We start from the raw sequence: 23,907 nt of genomic DNA, 5'->3' as shown, positions 1-23,907 counted from the left end.
AAGGGCAAGAATGGGTTTACAGATAACCCCAGAGGAAAACTTCCAAACAAGAAGGATTTTTAAACACACAACTGACTTTTCTGAGACAGTCACAGAAGCACTCTCTCCAAAATATTTTTCCACTTAACATCAAGAGTAGAGAGGCTTGAACCAGCTAGTGGTGTGGTGGGTAAGGCTGCTGGATCCTACATGGCCTACTACATGGTTTGAGTCCCAGACGTAGGCAAAAAACATGCTGGGTGCATGTGCATGTGTGCTCCAAATCCCAAAGGAATGGAGGAGGCAGGATTGTGGTGTGATCACCCACCACGGGGCTATGCTTTCTCACCCACCCCATCTCTCACTGGAAAGCACCTTGTAGCAATTTTTTTTTTTTAAAGGTTTTCTTTCTTTTTTTTTTTTTTAATTTATTCATTTTCTACATTAATTCACTTTACACCATCACAACACACAAATGAATTTTCCATCCAAAATACACTGTGCATTGGCTCAATCAAGCACATCAACATACATGTTCTCAGCAAATAATTTCCCAATTCTTATGTCCTGCATACCTTGCCTTTTGTTTTGCCATCCTTGATTCCCCATCCCCCACCCTCTGCTATGTCCCATCCTCCTCCCCCACTGTCCCTGGCATCCATGGTTGTCCTCCATGCCTCCCCCCCATTCAATTGTTCTGCCAATGAACTTAATTAGTCTAAATATATCCAATAGCTAGCACAGCTGACACATACCTATACATGAACCCAAGTCCGACTTTAGGCATAAACCCCAGTGAGTAGAGTGAACATACTATAAAGTAGTACCCAGCTGTGCCCATACAGCTCGCTGCAGTCGTCAAATATGCTTTCTAGCAAATTTTTGAAAAAGAAAAAGAAAAAGAAAGAGTAGCGAGGATCCACCGTCTGAGCAAAAGTGAAAGTGGGCCTGCTGGGTGGCCAAGGAGATAGCCTGCAGAATAGAACCCAAACTATGTAAACAGCCCCTTGGAGGTTACACAGAAAATGAAAGATTCCTGATGTCTTTGTCCCAGACTCAACTCTGGCATTGATTATAAGGTTTTGTGCTTTTGTTTGTTTTATCAAAACCTCACTTTGAAAGAGAACGTTGGCCACTGAAATTGGTGACAGCGAGGAGCTGCATCTAGAATGGTAGAGGCCAGTGTGGGAAGAGAAAGTGCCTTTTTACCTAGAGCAGCTTCAACCTGGAGAAGAGGTTGATGATGGCAGTGGGCAGAGCTTGGACTCATGAAAGCCAATAGCCAGAGCAGTCGAGGCTGGCCATGATGCTCTTGGGGCACTTTTTAGAGTAAGAAGTTATAGTGTTAGGTTCTCCAGAATCAACATACGACTATATAAAGCAGAGATATATCGTAGGCATTGGGTCACATAGTCATGGAGGCCAAGAAGTCCCTTTATCCACAGTCTGCAAGCTGGAGAAACAGGAATGCTGATGGTATAGATCAGTCTGAGTCCAAAGGCCTAATGATCAAAGAGGCCAAAGGTGCAAGATTCGGTCTGAATCTAAAAGCCAGAGAACCAGGTGTTCTGGTTGAGAAGATAGATGTACGTTCAAGAAGAGGAAGCAAGGGGCCAGCAGGTTGCATAGTGGCTATGGCACTGGACTCCCACATGGCCAACTGTGGTTCAAGTCCCAGACCTGGCAGCTTGACAATCACACCAGACACTTGTGGGCACATGCCCCAAGTCCCAGAAGGAAAATGGAAGAGATTGTAGTGTGGTCATCCTGCCAGGGGGTGATTTCTCACTTTTCCTCTCATTGTCTCTGTGTGTGTGTATGTCTCTCTGGTGAGCACACACACACCCTGTGGCAAGAAAAAAATATAAATAAATTAAAAACTTAATAAAAGAGGATGAAGCAATTCACCCTTTCTCTATATTTTTGTTTTATCTGATCTCTCAATGGATTAGATGATGCCCAACACAGTGGTGAGGGCAAGAGCTTCTTTACTCAGTCTACTGATACAAATGCTGATCTCTTCTGGAAACACCCTCACAGACACACTCAGAAGCAATGTTTTATCAGCTATCTGGGCATCACTTAGCCCTGTCAAGTTGATATAAAGTGAACCAAAGTAACTATCACAGTTACTATTAGTTAGGGGTTCAGCACTAGCAATATTTGTGTATTCATCTTACGGAAATCTTATTTTTATATGCAGTTTGGTAAATTGAGGGAAATTTTTAAGTTTCAGTAGCCAAGGAATTGGAAACTCCATAAAGAAATAGCTTTTTAATATTCACCATATCTTAGTGACAACGTATCTGAAATAAAGGCCAGTCCCCTTAAAACGTAGTCCAGTTGCAAGGGATAGAATCTTAGATCAAACTAACTTGGGCAAAATGGGAAATTATTGGCTTAAAACTATCCCGGAGGTGCCAGCAGGTGGCGTATGGTTGTGGCACTGGACTCCTACAGGGCTCCCTGGAGTTTGAGTCCGGAACCTGGAGGCTTGAAAATCATGGCCATTGTGTGTGTGAGCATCTCCAAAATTCTATTAGGAGAATGGAGGAGAAGGGCTTGCAGTGTGGCCATCTCTCCAGGGGAGTGAGTTCTCACTTTACCTCTCATTGTCTCTGTTTCTCTCCGGTGAGCGCTTGTGCCCTATGACAAAAACCTTACCACAAAAAAAAAAAAAAAAAAAAAAAATATCCTAAGAATTGAGCAACAAAAAGTTGAAAAGAGCAAAGATAGGTTCAGACTTGGAGCTAGGGGGAATCTCTTTTTCAAATGTAGCACTATCCAATGGAGTTCTCTCTCTCCTCTCTTTCTCTCTCTTCCTCTATCTCTACCTTCATTCTCTTTCTCTCCCCTCAATATCTCTCTCCTCTCCTCCCTTTTCAGCTTCTCTTAGCAAGTCAGACTTATTCTCTCTGCAGATTTCTCTGCACAGTGGAAAATACGTTCACCTATAGCTATGGAGTTCTATATCTTACAACTTCTGTCATCTGTCCAGAACTTACTTCCCACATCTAAACTCTTAGGACACTCACATTGGCCTAGGCTCGTCAGGGGTTCATTCCTGGGAGGTCAACCAGATGGCAGGAAAATAAAAGAAAGAACCTGGTAGTTCCCGCAATTAATATATGTTTGAGAGGGGCTGTTAGCCAAAGAAAAATTGGGGGGTGGGGGTTGTTGGGTATACCTACTATTACACTGCACCTATTCACTTACTTACAGTGAACGGATTAAACTTTCTAGTCTTAAAAAATCTCTCTGCTCTATACTCTGGTGTCTTTAAAGTTTATCCCAATCTCTTCCCTGTGTGCGTGTTTATGTTTACAGTGTGCAAATGCGTGCCTGGTCTGCCACCACGCAGAAAACAGCATCCACAGGATCCAACGTGGTCGATCCACGATACCATTGGAATGCAGGGAATCAACAAGAAGCAACCTCTTTTGCTTGTCTCCCAAGTCTTCTGGAGTCCCACAAACAGGGGAGAAAATGTCCAGCTCTTTGTACTTTAGAAAGTCAAGAAGGTTAGAGGTCCAGAGACATTCTACTCTGAGCTCTCTGGAGTCACCCAGCCAGCATGGAGAATGCAGAGCAGGCTGGTGGAGCAAGCCCTCCTCACCAGAGAAGAGCGTGTTAATAGTCAGCTGAGATGGCCATTAAATTAGAGTGCGTGCATTAAGATTCAGGCTGCGGCTGCAGAGGAACACTTATCAGAGGTGAAGCCTCTGGAAATGCCATTCATCTCAAGGGAAAGCTGCTGAGAGAACAAAAAGACCGGGGCGCCAGCAGAGCAGGGGAGGGGCGTGCAGCCCTCCCTCACTGCTGAGATTCCCTCACCATGTGGCCCATTCTGGCAGGGCCAAGACTGACCAGAGCAGCCCAGAACTCAGAGACCCTGTCCTGTGGACCTAGGTGTGATGAGGGCTATACATTTGCTCCTCAATGCAACCCTTCGGGGAAAATTACCACCCTCCCCGCTTTGTCCAAAGGGTGAAACTGAGGTTCAGAGGAGTTAGACACCATTGTCCGGAACATATATGTGGGACTGGCCCCATTGACTAGTGGTTAAGGGAAACCAAATCCCAGATGGCTGGCTACAGTTCAAGTTCAGGACCTGGTGGCTTGAAAAACAGGCCAGATGTACCCAGCCCTGACAGGATGAAAAAATGAGGGAGAAGGGATTGTAGGGTGATCACACCCCATTGAGGAGTGCCTTCTTCTTCTCCCTCTATGCCCACCCCCCACATCTCTGTCTCTCTTTGGAAAGCAAATACATCCTCTTACAATTAAAAATAATAATTAATTTTTAGAAAGGAACACACATGTAACAAGAACCGAAGCTAGGATCCAAACCCAGGCCTGTCTAGCTTCAAAGTCTGATGTTTTAACTACCCCAGTGCTGCCTCAGGAATCGTTTTCAGAGCATGGGGCTCCCTGGTCCTGCATTGGTCCTGGCAAGCCCCACGGCGGCTGGCAAATCACGCACCTCTCAGCCCTGAAAAGAGATCTTCATAAAGCGAAGAAAACAAAACACACACACTTCACAGGAATAACACATCCCAGACACCTGCCCCCGAGCAAAGGTAATTGGACAAGAACTATCCCACAGCTGCGAGGCTGTGAGCTCACCCCTCTCCTGCCTGACCCCTCACTCACAGGGCCCTCGGTACTTACACATATGCTACACTTATCTGCCCGTGACAGGTTAGTTAGACAAATGTGCTGAGAGCAGGGAAGAATAATTAGCACATTCATTAATTAGAGTACTGTTAGTAGTTTGACTGTGAAGGACAACCATTTGTCAACAGAGATCAGGACAGCTGGGGCCAAGCAGCCACTCAGGGGGGCAGCAATTCAGGGACTGCGGTGGCACTGGCCAGCTGCTATTATAAAACATGGGAGCTGCTCATACACTTGGCGGCAACACGCCTCCATCACCATGGCAACCGGGGCCACTAGGCCTGGCTGTCAGGCAGCGGCATTCGTGTATCCTTCATCCTCACCTCGTGCGTGTTGCCACCTCGTGACATCTCTTCTCTTCCCTTTCTACTCAAGGTTGCTCTCAGTGTTCATCAACACGGGATCCACCTGTACACAGAGGTTGGTGGTGAGAGAGAGAATGCACGAGGCAGGGTCAGTGCTGTAGTCCAGGTCTACACGCACCAGTTCTAGAGGGTTACGAAACAGTTCCTTTTCATTTCAGTTAGTCTTAAGAATCTCCAGGCCAATACTGATTTGAAAGATAAGCGATATGAACAAAGAGACCAAGCATGGTCTACCCCGGGTGTCACATGCCCACAGTCTCTGAAAGAACCAAATTATCCTTATTAAAATGTCATTCCTTCTTCCTGGGCCACAATCAGATGCCTGTCCTTTTATGAACAGCTCGTGGTTCTGAATTTAATGGAACTATCTTGAGATGAATCTTAATGCCATTCTATAGATGAGGAAACTGAGAGAGAGTGAATTTTCTATAACCTCGAATGCTATTGATTGAAGTCTACCCATGTTTAAGGCACTGAGCTGTGTGCTTTATAGATCAAAACGATGTGGGCAGATATGACCTCCATTCTCAGACTCTCAAGTTAAAAGCTGATCATGTCAGTACTGAGCAAATAAACGAAGCAGAAGTCCAGCCATTCACACAGACAGCAGGAAACCAAGGTAGTATCCACAAAACCTCTTCCTTCTCCTGTCAGAAACACACACACACAGTTTGTAGGAAAATGAAGCAAACTACCCAGAAGTGTGAAAAACATCTCACAATGTGTTGCATAAAAACAAAGGTCAGTCATGGCTTCTTCAGGCTCTCAGGTATCTTACAGGCTCTCTAAGGAAAGAAATTCAGTAATGGGCATGCCCCTGCCTTGAGATCACTCAGTTCTAATACAGTTAAAATTGTGGTGATCGTACATATTCAGCTGATTTTTCACAAAGTAGTTCAATGGGGAAAAGGTGTATCTTTTTAAAAGTTTATTTATTTGGGACCAGCAGTTGGTGTAATAGCTACATTGCTGGACTCCCATGTAGTCGACCACAGTTCAAGTCCTGGACCTGGTGGCTTGAACTCACGCCGGGTGTGTGTGCGTGCATGCCCAAGATTTCAAGAAGAGAATGGAGGAGAAAGGATTGCAACGTGGCCATCTCCCCTGGGGGGTGATTTTGTGCTTTTTGTCTCTCTGTCTCTCTCTGTCTTTCTGGCGAGCGCACATGCCCTATAACAAAAACCTCTCCCCTACCCCCCCAAAAAATTTATTTATCTCTTCTGTGAGTGAAAGAGACAGAGAGATGGTACTGCTAACAGTGTCTTGATGCCACAATCCACCCCCAGCTTCAGCTAGCCCCTGATCGTTGATACATATATGCCCAACATACTCAGGAAGGTCTCTGGACGCAAGTCTGGAACCTTCTCATACAGCCTCACAGAGTGTTCGGCTCCAGGAATAGAAAGTATTTTTAACAAAGAACAACCAAATATTCATATGAGAAAGAAAATAAACTTTGTTCCTTCCTAAAAAATCACACAAAATAAAATTGCAAATAGGTCTTACACCTAAACACAGGAGCTAAAAAATGTAAACCTTCTAGAAAGAATAAAGGAAAAAGCCTTCATGACCATGAAGAAGACAAGTATTTTTTATATAACACGAAAACCATGAGTTATATAATAGGGGGAAAAATCAATAAATTAGACATCATCAAAATTTAAAACTTTAAAAGATCCACAAAAAACTTCTCAAAGTGGAAACCAGCAGTTAGCATAATGGCTATGTCGCTGGACTCCCACGTAGTCGACCGCGGTTCGCGTCCCGGACCTGGTGGCTTAAAACAACTCACACCGGGCGAGTGTGCGTGTGTGCCCATGATCCCAAGAGGAGAATGGAGGAGAAGGGATTGCGGCGTGACCATCCCCCCTGGGGGATGATTTCTTGCTTTCTGTCTCTTTGTCTCTCTCTGTCTGTTTGGCGAGCGCACGCGCCCTATAGCGAAAATCTCTCTCAAAAAAAAAAAAAACTTCTCAAAGTAATAAATGCATATAGTAAAGTGGCAGGACATATAATTAACTTACAAAAATCTATAGCATTTCTATATACAAACTACAAGCAGACAGAAACAGAACTGAAGAAAGTAATCCCATTTGCCATAAACACAAAAAGTATAAGATACCTAGGAATAAAACTAACCAAGGAAGTTAAGGACCTCTATTAGGAAAACAATGAAAATATTAAAAAGGAAATAGAAAATGACACAAAAAAAGTGGAAGGACATCCCATGTTCCTGGATTGGAAGAATTAATATAATCAAAATGGCAATCCTACCCAAATTAACCTACATACATAATGCAATCCCTATACAATTACAAGAGACATTCTTCACAGATCTTGAAAAAACATAGAATTTACTAGAATTATAAAAGACCATGTATTGCCAAAGTCATCCTGTGCAAGAAGAGTGGAGTGGGTAGCATCTCTCTTCCTGACCCCAAAATTTATTACAAAACTGTGATAATCAAAACAGCATGGTATAGGCACAAAAACAGATACAAAGACCGATGGAACAGATTAGAGACCCCAGAAATAAACCCTAAAACATAGAGCCAAATGATCTTTGACAAAGGGTACCAGTCAATCCAGTGGGAAAAGGAAAACATCTTTAGCAAATGGTGCTGGAAGAACTGGGTATCCACCTACAAAAAAAATGAATCTGAACCCCTATCAGTCACCATTAACAGAATCAACTCAAAAGTGGATCAAAGATTTAAACCTGAAATTGCAAACTATAAAACTACTGGCAGAAAACACTGGGGAAACTCTGGGAGACATTGGGGTAGGCAAAGACTTCTTAAACAAGACCCTCAAAGCACAGGCAATAATCCCCAAAATAAATAGGTGAGATTACATTAGATTAAGAAGTTTCTGCACAGCAAAGGATACAGTAATTAGTGTGAATTGACAACCTTCAGAATGGGAGAGAATTTATGTTAACAATGCCTCAGATAAGGGACTGATAACCAGAATACACAGGGAACTTAAGCAGCTTGCCCAGAAGAAAATGATTAACCCAATTAAAAGATGGGAATAAACAATTCTCTAAGGAAGACATATGAACAGCCAAAAAGCATATGAAAAATGCTCAACATCCCTCATCATAAGGGAGATGCAAATCAAAACCACAATGAGATACCACCTAACCCAAAGGTAATTGGACAAGAACTATCCCACAGCTGCGAGGCTGTGAGCTCACCCCTCTCCTGCCTGACCCCTCACTCACAGGGCCCTCGGTACTTACACATATGCTACACTTATCTGCCCGTGACAGGTTAGTTAGACAAATGTGCTGAGAGCAGGGAAGAATAATTAGCACATTCATTAATTAGAGTACTGTTAGTAGTTTGACTGTGAAGGACAACCATTTGTCAACAGAGATCAGGACAGCTGGGGCCAAGCAGCCACTCAGGGGGGCAGCAATTCAGGGACTGCGGTGGCACTGGCCAGCTGCTATTATAAAACATGGGAGCTGCTCATACACTTGGCGGCAACACGCCTCCATCACCATGGCAACCGGGGCCACTAGGCCTGGCTGTCAGGCAGCGGCATTCGTGTATCCTTCATCCTCACCTCGTGCGTGTTGCCACCTCGTGACATCTCTTCTCTTCCCTTTCTACTCAAGGTTGCTCTCAGTGTTCATCAACACGGGATCCACCTGTACACAGAGGTTGGTGGTGAGAGAGAGAATGCACGAGGCAGGGTCAGTGCTGTAGTCCAGGTCTACACGCACCAGTTCTAGAGGGTTACGAAACAGTTCCTTTTCATTTCAGTTAGTCTTAAGAATCTCCAGGCCAATACTGATTTGAAAGATAAGCGATATGAACAAAGAGACCAAGCATGGTCTACCCCGGGTGTCACATGCCCACAGTCTCTGAAAGAACCAAATTATCCTTATTAAAATGTCATTCCTTCTTCCTGGGCCACAATCAGATGCCTGTCCTTTTATGAACAGCTCGTGGTTCTGAATTTAATGGAACTATCTTGAGATGAATCTTAATGCCATTCTATAGATGAGGAAACTGAGAGAGAGTGAATTTTCTATAACCTCGAATGCTATTGATTGAAGTCTACCCATGTTTAAGGCACTGAGCTGTGTGCTTTATAGATCAAAACGATGTGGGCAGATATGACCTCCATTCTCAGACTCTCAAGTTAAAAGCTGATCATGTCAGTACTGAGCAAATAAACGAAGCAGAAGTCCAGCCATTCACACAGACAGCAGGAAACCAAGGTAGTATCCACAAAACCTCTTCCTTCTCCTGTCAGAAACACACACACACAGTTTGTAGGAAAATGAAGCAAACTACCCAGAAGTGTGAAAAACATCTCACAATGTGTTGCATAAAAACAAAGGTCAGTCATGGCTTCTTCAGGCTCTCAGGTATCTTACAGGCTCTCTAAGGAAAGAAATTCAGTAATGGGCATGCCCCTGCCTTGAGATCACTCAGTTCTAATACAGTTAAAATTGTGGTGATCGTACATATTCAGCTGATTTTTCACAAAGTAGTTCAATGGGGAAAAGGTGTATCTTTTTAAAAGTTTATTTATTTGGGACCAGCAGTTGGTGTAATAGCTACATTGCTGGACTCCCATGTAGTCGACCACAGTTCAAGTCCTGGACCTGGTGGCTTGAACTCACGCCGGGTGTGTGTGCGTGCATGCCCAAGATTTCAAGAAGAGAATGGAGGAGAAAGGATTGCAACGTGGCCATCTCCCCTGGGGGGTGATTTTGTGCTTTTTGTCTCTCTGTCTCTCTCTGTCTTTCTGGCGAGCGCACATGCCCTATAACAAAAACCTCTCCCCTACCCCCCCAAAAAATTTATTTATCTCTTCTGTGAGTGAAAGAGACAGAGAGATGGTACTGCTAACAGTGTCTTGATGCCACAATCCACCCCCAGCTTCAGCTAGCCCCTGATCGTTGATACATATATGCCCAACATACTCAGGAAGGTCTCTGGACGCAAGTCTGGAACCTTCTCATACAGCCTCACAGAGTGTTCGGCTCCAGGAATAGAAAGTATTTTTAACAAAGAACAACCAAATATTCATATGAGAAAGAAAATAAACTTTGTTCCTTCCTAAAAAATCACACAAAATAAAATTGCAAATAGGTCTTACACCTAAACACAGGAGCTAAAAAATGTAAACCTTCTAGAAAGAATAAAGGAAAAAGCCTTCATGACCATGAAGAAGACAAGTATTTTTTATATAACACGAAAACCATGAGTTATATAATAGGGGGAAAAATCAATAAATTAGACATCATCAAAATTTAAAACTTTAAAAGATCCACAAAAAACTTCTCAAAGTGGAAACCAGCAGTTAGCATAATGGCTATGTCGCTGGACTCCCACGTAGTCGACCGCGGTTCGCGTCCCGGACCTGGTGGCTTAAAACAACTCACACCGGGCGAGTGTGCGTGTGTGCCCATGATCCCAAGAGGAGAATGGAGGAGAAGGGATTGCGGCGTGACCATCCCCCCTGGGGGATGATTTCTTGCTTTCTGTCTCTTTGTCTCTCTCTGTCTGTTTGGCGAGCGCACGCGCCCTATAGCGAAAATCTCTCTCAAAAAAAAAAAAAACTTCTCAAAGTAATAAATGCATATAGTAAAGTGGCAGGACATATAATTAACTTACAAAAATCTATAGCATTTCTATATACAAACTACAAGCAGACAGAAACAGAACTGAAGAAAGTAATCCCATTTGCCATAAACACAAAAAGTATAAGATACCTAGGAATAAAACTAACCAAGGAAGTTAAGGACCTCTATTAGGAAAACAATGAAAATATTAAAAAGGAAATAGAAAATGACACAAAAAAAGTGGAAGGACATCCCATGTTCCTGGATTGGAAGAATTAATATAATCAAAATGGCAATCCTACCCAAATTAACCTACATACATAATGCAATCCCTATACAATTACAAGAGACATTCTTCACAGATCTTGAAAAAACATAGAATTTACTAGAATTATAAAAGACCATGTATTGCCAAAGTCATCCTGTGCAAGAAGAGTGGAGTGGGTAGCATCTCTCTTCCTGACCCCAAAATTTATTACAAAACTGTGATAATCAAAACAGCATGGTATAGGCACAAAAACAGATACAAAGACCGATGGAACAGATTAGAGACCCCAGAAATAAACCCTAAAACATAGAGCCAAATGATCTTTGACAAAGGGTACCAGTCAATCCAGTGGGAAAAGGAAAACATCTTTAGCAAATGGTGCTGGAAGAACTGGGTATCCACCTACAAAAAAAATGAATCTGAACCCCTATCAGTCACCATTAACAGAATCAACTCAAAAGTGGATCAAAGATTTAAACCTGAAATTGCAAACTATAAAACTACTGGCAGAAAACACTGGGGAAACTCTGGGAGACATTGGGGTAGGCAAAGACTTCTTAAACAAGACCCTCAAAGCACAGGCAATAATCCCCAAAATAAATAGGTGAGATTACATTAGATTAAGAAGTTTCTGCACAGCAAAGGATACAGTAATTAGTGTGAATTGACAACCTTCAGAATGGGAGAGAATTTATGTTAACAATGCCTCAGATAAGGGACTGATAACCAGAATACACAGGGAACTTAAGCAGCTTGCCCAGAAGAAAATGATTAACCCAATTAAAAGATGGGAATAAACAATTCTCTAAGGAAGACATATGAACAGCCAAAAAGCATATGAAAAATGCTCAACATCCCTCATCATAAGGGAGATGCAAATCAAAACCACAATGAGATACCACCTAACCCCAATCAGAATGGCAAAGATTAAAAAAAAAAAAAAAAAGGTAAGTGCTGGCAGAGATGGGGTCAAAGGGGAACTCTCTCTTACACTGTTGGTGGGAATGTAAATTGGTCCAGCCACTGTGGAGAACAATATGGAGGTTCTTCAAAGATCTTCAAATAGAACTACCAGACAATCCAGCAATTCCACTCCTGGGTATCTACCCAAAAGACAGGAGAACACATTTGTTGCTTGCACAAATATATCTATTGTGGCATTATTTATGATCACTAAGACATGGAAACAACTCAAATGTCCACAAATGGACGAATGGATTGAAAAAGTATGGCACATAATACTCCATGGAATACTATTCAGCCATAAACAGCAACAAGACCCTGGCATTTAATAGAAAGTGGACAAACACGGAAGATTTATTGCTGAGTGAAGCAAGTCAGGATATGAAACAAAGACATTATATGTCTCCACTTAACATATACCAACTGTCTACACTTTATGGTAGAGACTGAAAAACTGGAGGACATAAAAGCATTGAAAATTGCTATGGACACTGGGGACAAAGTGGAAGGAGAGGTGGAGGGACTGGGAGAGGGGAAGAATGCAGGAAGGGAAATTTGAGGAAAAAAATTGTAGGAGACATTTGTGGGACACAGATATGGTTTGTTGCCTGTTGGTGACGTCGTGTGTAGTATTCTCAACTTGCCTGCTGTGTGGTGTTTATCATCTTGGCTAAAATCTCTTTACAAAATAAATGATGTACAGTGATTGAATGTATAAATAAATGATAATTTAAAAAAAAACTTCAAAAGATCCCATTAAGAAAATAAGGTTGGCCCAGTCCCATAGCTTAGGAGGTAAGGGGGGTGGGGGGGCAGATTCCACATGGCTGACCGTGGTTCAAATCCCATTCCCAGCAGCTTGAAAAACACTTGTTACATACACATGCGTGTCCCATATCCCACTGAGACGGAGAAATGAAACAGAAGGGATTGCAGCATGACTAGGCCCCATTGAGGGTGCTCTTTCCGAGCATAAGTACATGCTGGGAAATGAAGAAGAAGAGAAAAGGAAAGGGTAAGCCACACAGCAAAAATATTTGTAATACAAAGTCTGACTAAGAATTTATATCCAGAATATATAAATAATATGTCTAATCTATGACAGGAAGATGAACAACCCCATTTTTTAAAACAGGTAAATTATTTGAACAGACATTTTACACACACAAAAAATATATATATATACAGATGGTCATACAATGGGATTAAGTCAGCAGGGAAACGCAAGCTAAAACTACAATGAGATAACACTATGCACCTCTTAGAACAGTTATGGAATGACTGGAACTCTCATCAACTGCCGGTGACAATGTAAAAAGGTAAATGTAAAAAACAGCAACATGTAAATACAAATGCTTTATAAAAAAATGGCAGTTTATTATCACTTTAGCATCCTCTTTAACATTTAACCATATGGAAATTAACTTCTGAAAAAGACAATGGCAAGACCAGATGGTGGTGCACTAGTAAAATGCTTCGCTCTGCAAGGCTGACCCATATAGGGAGGTTCTGGGTCCACCTATGGGTCTAGAGACCTCCTCCCTGCCCACACACAGGGCAAGGTGTGCCCATGATGCAGGACTGGCTAAAACTGGAGGAGAGATCATGGTGTCCAGTTCCTTTTGGGAATGCTGTCTCTCTGCCTCTCTTTCTCTCTGTTTTTAATCTCTCTGTCTCATTCACTCATGTAAGTAAATAAACTTAAAAATAAAGACAATGGCAAAACCATGCTTCCATCTGACATAATAAAACTTTCTGCCATCAGACAGAAAACACACTGACTCTCTGCAGAAGAGGAAACAAACCTCTTTCATTCATTTTTGGGTGATATTCATTCTGCTTGTAACTGAGTCACTCTCCCTTTGTGTTATTTTATAAGTTAAATACTGAGCTACAAAGCTAACTACTACTAACACATATTATGTAGTAGGGAAATTGAATAGAGGAATAAAAAAACAGTGGTTAATAGATGCACAAATAAATTCTATCAAGATAAAGGAGAAATATTCAATACTATGACAGTTCTAAAACTGATTATGTGCTTACTGACTAATATTTATAATTGCCACCTTCTGCTATTCATTTCATTTCTCTTTTGTCCTCAGCAAGCATCTCAGTTGGTCAAAATTTTGGGTCTGGTGAGATGATTCAAATCTTCATTCCTGAAGGGCCTAGACTATTATCAGTTCTGTGAGTATTAGGTTGTTGTTGTTTTCCATTGACAGTAATCACAGGACATGGAGTCCTTAGACCTTGCCCCTACTATGCAGTGGCAGTCCAGTTTTCCCTTCATAATTACACAGGAAGGAACCTCTTCTTTGTCTGTTGGTTGATTGGCCTGAAGAGACAACAAATTCACCTTTCATGACACCATCACAAGTTTCCTAAAGGAAGCATTCCCCCCACAGAAACTAAAAATGTTTAACTAGAAAAGCCCAAAGTTATAGGGCTAGAAAAAAAAAATTCACCCCTGAATTAACCAGGACCATTTTCATTTTCAGCCATGATTCCCAGACCCATGAATCCTGACTTTGGGAGAAATAATATCATTATATTGGTTATAGGCTTGGAGCATATCCACATCTTGTAGGATATAACCCCAGGCCTACAGAGTGTTTCCTCCTACCTGGTACTGTAGCTGAACCTTTCAAAAGATCTATTCAGCCCCCTGCTCCATCCACTGTTCTAATCAGGCCACCTGCCTCACTGTAAGACCAATGAAGTCCATGGTTATGAGTGAGCGCATTTCAGTACTTCCTCTGCCATAAAACTAGTTTCTTGGTCAGAAGCAATAGTGGAAGAAATTTGATGACAAATGAAATGAAGACTATATAGATGGTGGGTCTAGGAGAAGCATGGTCAAGAATGGCAAATTCGTATCCAAGGTCAATGTCTACATCAGTAAAGACAAAGTACTGTGCTCCATGATGGAAGCAGCCCAATGTATCCCCTGCCAAAAGATGGCTTTCTTGTCACTTTCTCCTACCCAAGGAAAGGTCCATATTGACCTAGACTTCTACTCTTGGCAGGTTGAATACTCAGCAGAGACGAGCTGATTAGCCTTGATGAGTGAAAATTCATGTTGCTATATCCGTGCATGACCTCGTCCCTGGGGCCATTATATTTGTGAGTTCATTGAGCAAGGACAGGATGGCTGGGGAAAGAGGCTAGCTGATGTTGTCAGGATGTCTGCTTGATTATTAAAATCTCCCCCTCCTGTGGCTCCTTTTTGGTAAGCATCTCAGTCTTCAGTAGGTTTTCCCTGTTACAACTGAATACCACAAAATAATTCATAAAGAATAGAGGTGGGACCAGCATAATGGCTATGTCGCTGAACTCCCATGTGGCCTACCGCAGTTCGAGTCCTGGACACAGTGGCTTAAACTCACGCTGGGTTAAGCATGCCCAAGGTCCTGAGAGGAGACTGGAGGAGAAGGGATTTGTGGGGTGGCCATCCCCCCGGGGGGTGATTTCTCACTTTCTGACTCTGTCTCTTTCTGTCTTTCTAGCGAGCACATGTTCCCTATAGCAAAATCCTCTCGAAAAAAAAAAAAGAAGAAAGAAAGAAAAGAATAGAGGTTTATCTTGCTCATGGTTCTGGAGGCTGGGAAGTCCAAGGTTGATAGGTTGGCAGCTAAGAAGGGCCCTTTCACCAAATTATAACATGGTAGAAGGCATTACACGGCAAGACAGAGCAAGTGTGTGTCATCTCAGGTCTCTCCTTTTCTTCTTAGAAAGCCACCAGTCCTATCATGGAGTCTTCAATGTGATGGCCTTGTCTAATTCTAATTACCTTCTAATTACCTTTTAATACTGTTACAATGGGATTAAGTTTCAATATGAGTTTTGGTGGGGACATTCAAGCCATAGCAGTTAGTAGTCATACAGGATACATATACTCGCATTTTGTGTGCATTTAGAGAATTCAATCTGAATACCTCTTCCTCAGACTCCCTTGTCATCAATTTTCCAATCATGTCACCTTCCAAGTTCCTAACCACCAGGAGAGACCACTAGCCACTGTCCGTGGTTTAGTGCAAATCTGTATTTATGGCCGTCTTTTTTTCTAGGCAAAGTGAACACTCATTTGTACTGCTTGGGGTTCTGCCCATTGTGGGGATTTCCTTTCACCACTGTCCTTTAGGGGCACCTCCAGAGTGGAGCTGTAGCACTGCAACTGTCCACTTGGGCAGCACCAGCATATCATGCAGACACCTGAAAGCCATGACTTGGTTTTCTCTTTCTCAGTTAGTGAAAGGAAATGCCCCATGGGGCCATAGGCACAGATTGAAAGGAAGCAGTCACTTTGCCAATAGCACTGACCGAGGGCCTTGCTCCTGGCTCTGCAGCTTATTTGTGCCTAAGGAGCTCCTTGAGCCCAGTCTCTATATACCACTTCTGTTCGATGATGAAATGTTGCCTGTGCACTCAGCTTTCTGACATGGGTCAGATAACACTCATTCATGATGGAAAACTCAGTTCACAGGATAGTGTGGTGACCATGGTGATGCACTCAGTGTTCATTAGCAGGCCAAAAGAGGTTTCTTCAAAGAATAGTTACCTTCAGAGAACAGCTAAGCTTTGCTCCAAATTCCTTTAGGGATGTGCTGGGATTCATTCATTGAGGCTTCCAAAGGCTCCAAATAGCATCCCTATCTACTACTGACACTTCAAGCACCACAATATCTTTTGGGTCCTAAATCCCAAGTTGTGGAGCAACCTCCATGACACCCCAAACTTGTATGGAGAGCCTTCGTTGTTCTGGGGTCTCACCCCAAACCAGCAGGTTACTCAGTAGATCAATTGGAGTAGCAAGCTCAAACTAATCCACATTGTCTCCAAAATCCAAATAATTTTACTAGGAATTATGCTTCTTTCTCTGTGGGAAGAGGGGCCACAAGTAAAAGCTTCTCCTTCATCTTGGAAGGCACGAGTTGCCATGGCCCAGATTACTGAACGTCTGAGAAATTTCATAGCAGAGGCAGACCAGGGGGTGGGAAATAAATCCACCCCATGTCCACACAAGGACCTGTGTTATAATGTTTATGGTGGTTTTATTCAAAATAGCCCCAAACTGGAAACAAGCCAAACACCCATCAGCAGGTGAATGGATAAACAAATCATGGTATATTCTCACAATGGAATTATTCAATAATAAAAAGGAACAAACTACTGATGCACACAACATAGATGAATCTCAAAACCACAATGCTGCATAAAAAAAATGGACACAAGAGTACATTCTGTGTGCTTCCGTATGCATGAAACTCTGGAAAAGATCTATAGTATAATCTGCAGTGACAGTGGCTGCCTGGAGCTGGGGCAGGGCTTGGATATTAACTGGGAGGAAGCACAAGGGAACCTTTTGGGGACGACAGAAATGTTCAATTATCTATATTTTAATGATGATTAAGTGGATGCACACATTTGTCAAAACTTATCAAACTGTAGCTTAAAATGAGTATATTTTATTATATGTAAATTATACCTTGGGCCAGCTCCACAACCCAGTGGCCAAGGGAGCTGGCCAACTGTGTGGCTCAAATGCCAAACCCAGCATCTTGAAAAGCAGGCTGGGTATGTGCATGCATGTCCTAAATCCCTAGAGGGTGGAAAAGTAGAGAAGAAGGAATTGGGATATAACCACGCCCCAATTGGAGGTGGGTGCTTTCTCCCTCTCTCTGTCTCTCTGGTGATGGCACACACCCTCTGGCAAAAATAAATAAATAAAATCATACCTCAATAAAATCAGTTTTGAAAGAGCATTTCCAAAACATTTTAATGTTTAGTCAGTTCAGTAGTGTTTTTTACTTAAGGATTAAAGTGAGTTGCATAGAATATCAATCACCTTATGAAATAAATGTTCAACAGATGAATTTATACTAACTAAACTATTGCAATGTAAGAATTAGATGACCCTAGCTTTACATTTCGGATAGATAGGTTAGAAATAACATGCGATAGAAATCTCCATCACCCATTCTTCTACACAGACCAGCAATGCTGACTTTCAGATCAAACTAGGTACACTGATATGGTATCGTATTACATATCCCTTGTTCCTTTGTTTCGTTTGGCACCTTTTTTTTTTTTTTTTTTTTTTGGTGAGAGTTTTTTTTGTTTTCGGACACACGTGCTTACCAGAGAGACAGAAAGTGAGAAATCACCTCACAGAAAGATGGCGCACTGCAGTCCTTTCTCTTCCACTCTCCTTTCAGGATTTTGGGCATGCACACACATGTGCCTAGTGTGAGTTTCAAGCTGCCAGATCCAGAACTCAAACTGTGGTCAACCACAGAGGAGTCCAGTGCCTCAACCACCACGCCACCTGCTGGCCCCTTGGCATCTGTTTTAAGTAGTTAAAGTGGAATGATCACTCATTTGTGATTCTGAGGTAAGGTGACCACATGTACTGAACTGACCCAATTAATACATAGATTTCATTTCTATGGGAAACAGTCAACGAAATAACTAAGTTACTAATCCCAGATCATCTTCTTTCTTCAGCTGGAAGCCAACAAACTATGAGGTCACATTATCTGCTCCATCCCAAAAGAAGAAAGATGAGCAAGATGAAAAGCTATCCAACACAAATGAGCTAAAAAATGTAGGGAACCAGCAGTTAGCGTAATGGCTATGTCGCTGGACTCCCACGTAGTCGACCGCGGTTCGTGTCCCGAACCCGGTGGCTTAAAACTCACGCCGGGCGCGTGTGCGTGCGTGCCCAAGATCCCGAGAGGAGAATGGAGGAGAAGGGATTGCGGCATGACCATCCCCCCTGGGGGGTGATTTCTCGCTTTCTGTCTCTATGTCTCTCTCTGTCTGGCGAGCGCACGCGCCCTACAGTGAAAAAAAAAAATGTATCAACTAGTTCAAAGATAGAAGTTGGCTTGGTTTTCTTAAGAATTTAGAGAGAAGGTTCATAAAACTAAGTTGTCTAATTCCATGCAAAAGATCTAGGGACCAACCATTCCAAATTATGAGAGAATGAATGATCTTAATTAAGCCTGGGCCCTAGAGCCCTTGGGTAGGACATACTAGGACAGGTCCCCTACCCAGGAATGAATAGTAACAGCTAATATTCATTGAGCCTGTATCCCAGAATCATGCTAAGAACTCTATATGCATTGTCTTATTTAGTCCATTTTACCAAGATAAAAATTGAGTCTCACTGGATCTTTCTCAAGGTTATCAGCTAGTAAAATGGTAGAACTGTGAGTCTCAGAGGAACTAGAGTCTTTTTCTGACTTAGCTTTCACTTTTTATGGGCTCTGCCACATGCTCTGCTCCTCTCCTAAGTTCTCAATTGATAAGAAGTACGGACATTGTTATCAATACATTCTTAGCAAAATGGTATTAGGAGAAACTTCCTCAACTTGATAAAGAACATTCACAAAAGACCTACATGGCAACTATTTTTAGATATGTGTGGTGAGAAGACTTCCAAGTAGTTTGTCAAAAGAGTGATCCAGACTCTCCCACTGATCTATTAAAGGAATCATGAAAACAGATAGTTCCCAGATCCTAATGAAGATCACATGACATCTGAGCAGAAGGACTACATGTTATATATCCTCTGTGTTCATTCATTCATTCAGTCAACAAATATTTATACCATAAGCACGTGTTCTGCACTGGTTTGGAACTAAGCAATAGACCCAGTCAAGTCAATGTTAATATTGATTAGAATTATGTTAATTTGCATGTAAGCAGAAAAATAAAACAGCAATGCCTTTAGCACATAAAGTTCTATTTTTTTTCTCATGTAAAGACATTCTAGTAGGGGCCAGCCTATGGCCTGATGTTTAAGGTGGCTTGATCCCACATGGCTAAACATGTAGTTTGAGTCTTGGTTCTGGGAGCTTGAGAAATATGCCAAGTATGCATGCCCAAAATCTCAAAAGGAAGGAAAGATGGAGAAGAAGGGATTGTGATGTAACCATTCCTTCTGGAGGGATGCTTTCTTGCTTTCCCTCTTTTTCCCACTCTCTCTGTCTCTCTCTGAGAAGTGTGCATGCCTTCTGACAAATTAAAAGAGAGAAAGAGAGAGAAATTCCAGGGAGAGGCAAACCAGGGCGGGTATGGTACAGTAGCACACATCATGAAGAGCTAAGTGAAGTGCCTTCTCTCTTTCTGTCTCACCATCACAAAGTGTATCTTCCACCTGGTTAACATCACCTGATTGTCCGATACAGATTCTGGAGTGCCCACCATCTGTTCTGCATTTTGAAAGCAGGAAGGATAAAGAATAAAAGCACATTCTGCGAATCTGCCCTTATATTTATGCTTTCATCTCATTGGCCAGAATGCTACAGTAGGGCCAGAGCTCCAGAGGAGACTAGGAATGTAGAGTTTGGAATGAATGGAAAATAAATACTGAGTAATCAACTATCTTGGTCTTTTCTACAGAGGATGTGGGGGAAATCTTCCTAGAGAAGTTACGTCTTGGCAGAGACATAAGGGGAAAGGAAATGACATGTTCAAAGATCCTGAGTAAGAAAAAGTCACAATGCAGTTGAGGAACTGAAAGAATTTCTGTTTAGCTGGAAACCAGATTCAAAAGGTGGCATGGGAGGGGTTTGAGACCGCATCAAAAGAACCTTGCCAATCCCATTAAGGAGTTTCAAAATGATCCTGGGGGTCAAAGAAAAGCCACTTGAGGATTTTAAGAGGTGTGGAGTGGGTCTCACTACTGGATTTGCATTTTAGATCACTCTAGCGAGCTACAGCATGGAGCATGGACTAGGGGGAAACCAGCACGGAGACAGAACAGAGTTCCATTCCAGAAGTCTAGGGAGAAAAGACAGCAGATTAGACTGGTGTGGTAGCAGTGGCATCAAGCCGAAGTTGGTGGGTTTTTAAGGCTGTTCACCAAATGATAGCTAGAAGGTTTAGTGAGAGATGAGGATAAGGAAGATGAGTCAGGAATGATTTTCAGATATCTGACTTAAACAATTAAATGAATATAGATGGTTCTCTGAGAAGTCCCTCTCAAGACCCCTTTATTATTATCATTCTTACAGAACTTGGTCAGGAGTCATTTGAAGTTCTCAGTGTTTGGTTTGACTTTGGCCATTCTTGAGTGAGCGTTTGATAAGCACCATAGCTCCCAAACAATCCATTCAGCACTGCTATTGAGATGTTTTATACTTGATGCAGATGTATATTAAAATGAATGCCCATCTGACAGATGTTCAGATAGGAGAAAAAGAAGAGGGAAGTGTGTTTGCTTAGCAGAAAGAAGACGCGTGGAAAGAATCATGGGAGACTTCCTAGGCCCTGTACAAAGCCTAGAGAATAAATCACAAGCTTCATTTCCCATAAGTGCATGGCCATTGCAGGGTTCCCAGCTCTAAAATAGGTGGCAGGACTCCTGCCTCATCTTGAGACTGCATTACAACTCCATACAACCAAAGAGGATCTGTTGCACCAGAGAAGTTTGGAGAAAAATCAGAAAAGCAATTGTATGCTCCCCAAAATGCCCTCAGGGTGCAGACAGCCGTTCTCTTAGGGATGAGTAGAGAAAGAAAAGCTCCTTTGTGGGTTGTGTTTGTCTTTTTTATGGACTGAAATTATGCGACAAGCAAAGGAATAGAATACTCAGGTTAAATAACTGGGCATTTAAATATTCAAAAGTTAAATTTCTTCCCTCGGCAAAATTAGCCTAACTGCATTAATAGAGTATATATAGCATTAAAGTGTCTTTGTTCCTGTTTTCCTTTTGAATAAACCAGCTGAAAACATTACTGTTTGTGGTGTTAAATGGATTTCATAACTAATACAGGATGTGGCTAAATTTGTATTACTGCGATCATTTTAATTGAATTTCCTGACTCCTACATGTTTAATTGTCAACTTTTAACACTGCATTAAACATAAGGTTTCAATGTTATTAATATGAAATGCTTGCATTCCCTTATGACTGTGATTATATTTTGCTTATCACTCCTGATTGTTATATTAAGTCCATTTAAAAGATATCCCTAAAGACCTTTATATGTTTACTGCATTAGAAGAAAAACAGATGTTCTCACAAATCCTGAGAAATATACAATTAACATTGTTGTGAAGAGCCTCTTAGAGAGATTTTCTTTTTCTTTTTCCTTTTTTGGCCATAGGATATGTGTGCTCACTGGAGAGAGACAGAGAGAGGGAAAGTGAGAAATCGCCCCCCAGGAGAATGGCCATGCTGCAATCCTTTCTCCTCTGTTCTCCTCCTGGGAATTTTGGGACACACACACATGCAACCAGTGTGATTTTCAAGCCATCTGGCCTGGGACTCTAAGTTCAGTCAACCAGGTGGGAATCAAGTGTCTTAACCACCACACCACCTACTGGTCCCACTTGATTCTTTTAGGTGACCAGAGGGTTTGAGTAATCCATAGCATCTGAAACTGTATCATATTATTATAAAATTATAAAATATGCCAATCTCATTTTCCTAATGCAAATACACATTTAAAAAGTATCCTGGGGGAGAGGGGTGGGAACCAGTAGGTGTCATAGTGGTTAAGGCACTGGACTCCTATCTGGTCAAACACAGTTTGAGTCCCAGACCTGGCATCTTGAAAACAATACTGGTTGTGCGTGGGTGTCCAAAATCCCTAGAGGAGAATGGAGGAGAAGGGATTGTGGTGTGGCCATCCCCCTTGAGGAATGATTTCTCATTTTCCCTCTTCCTATCTGTCTGTCCCTCTCTCTTCCTCTCTCTCTCCCCAGTGAGAGCACATACTCTATGACTAAAACTTAAAAAAAGAAAAAAAAAAAAGTATCCTAGGGCTGAGTGGTGGCACAATATAACCCAGCACTGTGAGAGGTTAACCTATAAGGGAAGATTCTAGGTTCACATCCAGAGACACCTGAACACAATCTGAGGCCGGCTGAGGCTGAGGGTAGATCACAGCATAAGGACCTTTGGGGGGGTGTTTTTCTCTCTCTCATTCACTTTCCCTCATTTGTGGAAGAAAGAAATAAACTTTTAAAAGGATCCTCAAAAAATAAAAGGAAAGGAAAGGAAAATAAAGCATTTGTTCTTGGGCTGTGTTTGAATCATACTCATGAATTAGAACTGACACAAATTTATCACCACAACGTCTTGAACAGTGCTTCACTCAACTGGAACTTGTTTGTAACTCCATTTATCTAGAATGGTTCAACAAACTGTGACATAGCAAAAGATGACCCTGAGCAATCAAGATAGATTTGGCAGAGAATATTCACTAAACAATGCTCTAAAGAGCTTGGTCATTTTATGAAGGATTGTAACAAGCTTAGTTCTCTGAAGTCTATACCTATAGCAGGTAATAAATAAGAGAGTAAGGAGAGATAAGAATGCTATTATGGGGAACCAGCAGTTAGCGTAATGGCTATGTCGCTAGACTCCCACCGTGGTTTGTGTCCCAGACCCGGTGGGACACAAACCCACTCCGGGCGCGTGTGCGTGCGTGCCCAAGATCCCGAGAGGAGAATGGAGGCGAAGGGATTGTGGCGTGGCCATCCCCCCTGGGGGGTGATTTCTCGCTTTCTGTCTCTCTTTCTGGCGAGCACACGTGCCCTATGATGAAAAACCTCTCAAAAAAAAGAATGCTATTATGGGAACATTTGTTGAATGCAAGTAAATAGCAACAACCTTAAATGTATTGTTTTAATTAATCTTTTTAAAATTTCCTATAAGGTACATGTATCCCTCCAGAGACATAGAGAGCAAGAGTGAGAGATCTCTTCTCCATTTTCCTCTCTGGATTTTGGGTGCACAAGCATACACACCCAGCATATTTTTTGAGCTACCCAATCTGGGACTTAACTCATGTAGTCAGTCATGTGGGATCCAGCAACCTTAACCACCACACCTGACCTGGCTTGTCCAACTGTATTTTATCTTTATAACAACTTCACAAAGACATTGTTGCCCTCATTTATAGTTGAGGATACTGAGCCTAAAGAGGTCACACAGTGAATATATAGTGAGCTGACATTCTAACCTGAAGAGTCATCATAAAAAATAACAACTACGTGTACTGAATGTTTTCTGTGTGTGCCAGATACTGTCCTGAACACTTCAAAGCCAT

The sequence above is a fragment of the Tupaia chinensis genome, unplaced genomic scaffold, assembly GCF_000334495.1.
Source record: "Tupaia chinensis unplaced genomic scaffold, TupChi_1.0 Scaffold000597_1, whole genome shotgun sequence".
NCBI classification, from domain to species: domain Eukaryota; kingdom Metazoa; phylum Chordata; class Mammalia; order Scandentia; family Tupaiidae; genus Tupaia; species Tupaia belangeri.
This window is presented reverse-complemented; position numbering follows the sequence as displayed.